General features: G+C 33.6%; 1 pseudogene; it reads left to right on the top strand.

Annotated features, from left to right (window-relative positions):
• LOC107705231 (catenin delta-2-like) overlaps positions 1-6,016 on the top strand; it is a 371,673-nt pseudogene that overhangs the window by 105,102 nt on the left and 260,555 nt on the right.

The raw sequence follows: 6,016 nt of genomic DNA, 5'->3' as shown, positions 1-6,016 counted from the left end.
TGAGGACCAAGGAGGATAGAAGCAATGAGGGTGAGGGCAGTGATGAAGAATAGGTTGTTGTGGAAGTCAGGCATTTGGGTACATTATTGTATGCCATTATTTGAAAGATTGGATCCATACAACAACCAGAGGTCATGAAAAGATGCCAATGTCTATTGGCATTGCTATACTGACGGACAGTGATGCTCCAATGATGACTGCACAAGTCAACATCTACTTATGTGTGGGTTGTGTGGGGTACACTGAAAAAGAAGAGTCTTGTTGATTTTCACGTGCTACGATAATTGATTTGAAATTCACAAGATGAAACACAATGTTGAAGTTGTTTTAATACTTTTGAAACACTAAGACATGTTTTTCAGGCAGTAAAATTGCATCCGAATTTGTGTCAAGTTTTAGACATTTTCACGCGCGAGTTCCAAATCAAATATAGCAGCACCAGTGGCGGCTCGTGGGCACTAATTGTATTGATGGGATCCCTGCAGATTATTATTATTATTATTATTATTATTTGCTTAAGCACTTTAAAATGGCTTTTTTGTTGCTTTTAGTCAGAAAACATAAGAAAACGACACACATACAGCAAGATAATATAATTTCACTTACCTGGCCTATAACTTGCAGCAAACATCCATCCCTTCTTAAAAGTCTGTGTTAAAAGAGAGCTGCCTGTTGTGCTATTTAATTAAGCCGACTGCTGTAGTCTATATCCAGTTAGGGTGTTTTCCCTTTTTTTAATTTGTATATATATACTGTTTGAATGACAGCTTGGTAAATCTGTTGGCGATCAAATATTCAATATCGCTACTCATCATAAGTACTTGGTACATTATCAGCGCTGCGGGAGATGTTCAAACTAATATCACCTAATTTACGTCTCTATGATGATTGGTTGATATCAGAAGGCTAGCCTCCCTTGCAAGGTTTCTTTTCTCAACACTCCTCAACGCTGAAAGTGAACACTCGAAGGCACTAGACCTCAGCCCTCCCCCGGCCCCCCCCCCTCCCCTTCTATATCACTTAGCGGTTGTAATCACATCAGCATATTCGGAACATTCGCGATAGAAAAGCGGCGCTTTCCAACTTCATATTAACATGTTTATGGTATTACAGCTGTGAAATTACAAACAAAAAATACACATTCTGAGACATGAACTGAAATGAATTGTGAATTTTATGAACATTAAATCTTCCTCCTCCCATTTTCACCTCAAAATTTTGGGGAAGCTGTGCCTACCCCGACGAGCCGCTACTGAGCAGCACAAGAAAAAAATGGAATGTTCATAAAGATTTTTAATGTTTTTTGAAACAGTAATACCTTTTCACTTCTTTTCAGATTGTGTGTGAAGCTTCAGGCAATTTGCCAAAAATGATTTACCCTAATGGGACAACGTCAGTTATAAATGACGGATCCCTAAAAAAAGGTCAAAGGTCAGATGAAGAAAACAAATTTTGGAAAATGATTTTACTCCTAAATATATGTAAAATATAAAATCAATTATTTTTTAAGCTGTAAATTCACAATTAGTCCTATAGAGTAATGTTATACTGTACCAACTGATTCTCATGTATATTTTACAGCATTAGTTGAGAGATTTTTTTTCCTTGAGAAAATTTGGCATGTACTGTACCTGATATATCTCCAAAATAATCACTATTGAATCGAATCGAATTGAATTGGTAATCGAATCGAATCGCAAGCTTGTGAATGAGAATCTAATCAAATCGTGAAATTTGTGTCAAAACCCAGCCCTAATTAACAACTTCTGCACTATTAAATACCACTTATATTTTCCTCAGAAAGTGGACAATATTAGTTCAGCTTTTACTGTCAGCTGTGTAGTTTTAATAAGAATGTTGTAGTAATCTTCACATGTTTTGTAGTATGTGACGTAGAGTAATGGCGCTTAAAGGAGACATATTATGCCCCTTTTTACAATATGTAATATAAGTCTCTTGTGTCCCCAGAATGTGTCTGTAAAGTTTCAGCTCAAAATACTCCACAGATCATTTATTATAACATTTTGAAAATGCCTATTTTGAGTGGAAGCAGAAACACGCTGTTTTTCGTGCCTGTCTCTTTAAATGCAAATGAGCTGCTGCTCCCCGCCCTCTTTTCCAGAATAGAGCTGCGCCATTAACAGCTTGGACCTGCTAAAAACATGTTTTGGTTCTGACTAACATGTTTACCGCGCTGAAATCATGCGTTTTAAACCATGTGAGTTTAAACTTCTGATATAAGGTTTTCTGAGTGCACACATCCGAAGCACACGGACAGAAAGCGGCTGTCACAGCATGTGAGTACTAAACTAAGTTCTCATTCACACACAAGTTTATGTTAAAAACACACGGGTTATCTCTTTAAATGCAAATGAGCTGCTGCTCCCCTCCCCCTTTTCCAGAATAGAGCTGCGCCATTACAGCTCGGATCTGCTGAAAACATCTGTTTTGGTTCTGATTATCATGTTTATCGCGCTGAAATCATGCGTTTTAAACCATGTGAGTTTAAACTTCTGATATAAGGTTTTCTGAGTGCACACATCCGAAGCACACGGACAGAAAGCGGCTGTCACAGCATGTGAGTACTAAACTAAGTTCTCATTCACACACAAGTTTATGTTAAAAACACACGGGTTACAAAAAACAGTCGGTTATGTCTGGGAAGGTAAACAGCTGGGAAATAGAAATTATCGTGATATATTTTTAAGCCCATATCGCCCATCCCTAGAAATAAGTCGCATGTTTATTTTAGATCTGTGTGGCACCAGCAATATACATTAAATAAATGGATAAATCCAATGCTCTCTTGTCTCATCTGAGGTTGGGACAGTAGTGTTCTGTGCTCGTCTGTGCAGCCAAAGACAGAACAGTTAGCATGTTTTGCTCAAACTTTCGCCATGGCATTAGAACTGGTACACTGTTGTGGCTTGCAAAATCAAATCACGGCGCCGTGGGTGTAAACTTACAGATTAAGGGGCGGTAATATTATAATGAGATCCCTTTGCAGGGTCACTAGGGGAGCGATACATTAAATAAATCAATAAATCCACTGCTCTCTTGTCTCCTCTGAGGCTGGGACTGTAAATAGTGTTCTGTGCTTGTCTGTGCAGCCAAAGACAGAACAGTTAGCATGTTTTGCTCAAACTTTCGCCATGGCATTAGAGCTGGTACACCGTTGTCGCTTGCGAAATCAAAATGACGGTGCCTTGGGTGTAAACTTACAGATTAAGGGGCGGTAATATTATAATGCGATCCCTTTGCCACGTCACCAAGGGAGCGAAATCTGACGTGCTTGTTTTTTCAGATGCTTGCAGAAAAAGGCTTACCAAAACAAAGTTACCGAGTTAATCTTTTTCATGTTTCCTTGGTTGGTAGATGCGCTGGGGACCTGATTATAGCACTTAAAACCTGGAAAAGTCCGATTTTCATGATATGTCACCTTTAAGGAAATGTGTTAACTGATCATCTCTCTTTCTGTTTCTCAGGAACTGCAGTTTGAAAGATTAACTCGAGAGCTGGAGGCGGAGCGTCAGATAGTGGCTACTCAGCTGGAGCGATGCAAACTGGGATCTGAGACAGGTGGCAGCATGAGCAGTATCAGGTAATGCAAATGTACTGTGTGGGAGTGTGCAGGGACTATCTAATGCTTCAACAAGTCTCTGTAATGAGACCATGCTGCCTGAAGGATGTAATTGTACGGTTAAGGAAACGCTGACAATATTCTTGACTTCGTGCAGGGGTCAGAGTGGAGTTCATGCAATTTCAGCTCATATTGTGATTTACGTATAGCACCGTGAGTTTGGATGTGTAAGAGAGAGTGTACATGTGTGCGTGGGTCCATATGTTGGTGGATTTCCATTTGTGGATCTAAATGCTAATGTTCTTGCGTACATGTGCACATGTGATTCTGTCACATGAGGGTACCCGGGTTAAACTAGTTTCCACATCAGAAGAACAGGTTTCTTCTCATGCCTTGGAGAACCTCATAGACATTTACTGCATGACAGAGCCCCACCTGAGCCCCGGATTCACACACATTACTTGGATTTTATTGTTTTTATAAAAAAATAATTAAAGACTTGACCTACAATCGTGGTCAGAATTATTGGCACCCTTGGTAAATATGATCAAAGAAGGCTGTGAAAATAAATCTGCATTGTTAATCATTTTGATCTTTTATTAAAAAAAATTCACAAATATCTAACCTTTCATTGAACTAAAACAATTGAAAATGTGGTAAAATCTCATTATGAAATGAAAATGGGGGAAAATATCATTATGCAATAAATGTTTTTCTCAAATACACGTTGGACACAATTATTGGCACCCCTAGAAATTCTTATGAGTAAAATATCTGTGAAGTATATTCCCATTCATATTTACAATTTTGAGCATACCAGGGTGATTATGAACATGAAATTATCCAGCCATGGCTTCCTGTTTCACAGGAATATAAATAGGTGGGAAAACAAAGGCCAAATTCCCAAAATCATCCATCACAATGAGAAAAACCAAAGAATATATTTCTGATGTGCAGCAAAAGATAATTGAGCTTCACAAATTAGAAAGTGACTTTAAGAAAAGAGCTAGAGCAGTGAAAATTCCCATTTCCACCATCAGGGCAATAATTAAGAATTTCCAACACAGCCTTCTTTGATCATATTTACCAAGGGTGCCAATAATTCTGACCACGACTGTATTTATTTATTTAAACTTTATTATAATCAGTATAGAATAAATAAATAATAACAACAACAACAATAATAAAAGTAATAATAATAATTATCATCGCCATCATTATTATTGTTATATCTAATTGTATATAAATATTATTTTTAAAATTTATTTTATTTAAATATATTAGTTGTTTTATTTATTTAAATCAGTACTTTTTATTATTAATATTACTATTTTATTGTAATCAGTATGGATTAAATAATAATATCAACATTAGTAATAATAATCATCATCATCATTGTTATATTTAATGTTATAAAATTATTATTTTTAAATGTATTTTATTTATTTAGTTGTCTATTTATTTAAACCAGTATTATTTTATTAAAATATAATTTTTAAATGTATTTATTATATATTATTTATTTGTTTATTTATTTAAATCAGTATTATTTTATTATGAATTACTATTCTATTATTACTATTTTATTATAATCAGTGTAGAATAAAGAATATTAACAGTAATAAAATTCTTCATTGTCAGAAATCAAAATCGTGAATCGAATCGAATCGTGAGTTGAGTGAATCGTTACATCCCTACATTATTGTTATATTTAATCTTAAAAATATATTTATATATATATATATATATTATTTATATATATTAGTTGTTTTATTTATTTAAATCAGTATTATTTTATTATTAATATTACTATTTTATTATAATCAGTATAGAATAAATAATAATATTAGCAATCATCATCATCATCATCATCATAATTGTTATATTTAATGTTATAAAATTATTATTTTTAAATGTATTTTATTTATTTAGTTGTCTATTTATTCATTTATTTAAACCAGTATTATTTTATTAAAATATTATTTAAAATTTATTTTATTTATTTATTATTTATTTATTTAAATCAGTATTATTTTATTACTAATTACTATTTTATTATAATCAGTATAGAATAAAGAATATTAACAGTAATAATAATCTTAATCATTATTGTTATATTTAATGTTTTTGTATTTCTTTCTAATTGGTTTTATTTATTTAGTTGTTTTATATATTTATATATTGTATTTATTTTGTTGTTTAATCTATATCAACCAGCATTATTTTAGTATAATAAAATAATAATGCTAAGAATAATAACAAGTATATAAATTATAGATAAATTGTGTGCATGTGTGCATTTGTGAATGAGATACTTTGTCTTTCTTTAAAGGGGTCATATGATGCGATTTCAAGTTTTCCTTTCTCTTTGGAGTGTTACAAGCTGATTGTGCATAGATAAGATCCCTGAAGTTGCAAAGACTAAAGTCTCAAAAC

Source organism: Sinocyclocheilus rhinocerous, unplaced genomic scaffold (assembly GCF_001515625.1).
Source record: "Sinocyclocheilus rhinocerous isolate Xijiao unplaced genomic scaffold, SAMN03320098_v1.1 scaffold594, whole genome shotgun sequence".
NCBI classification, from domain to species: Eukaryota; Metazoa; Chordata; class Actinopteri; order Cypriniformes; family Cyprinidae; genus Sinocyclocheilus; species Sinocyclocheilus rhinocerous.
Note: the sequence above shows the minus strand (reverse complement) of the source record. Positions and strands in the feature narration are given on the sequence as shown.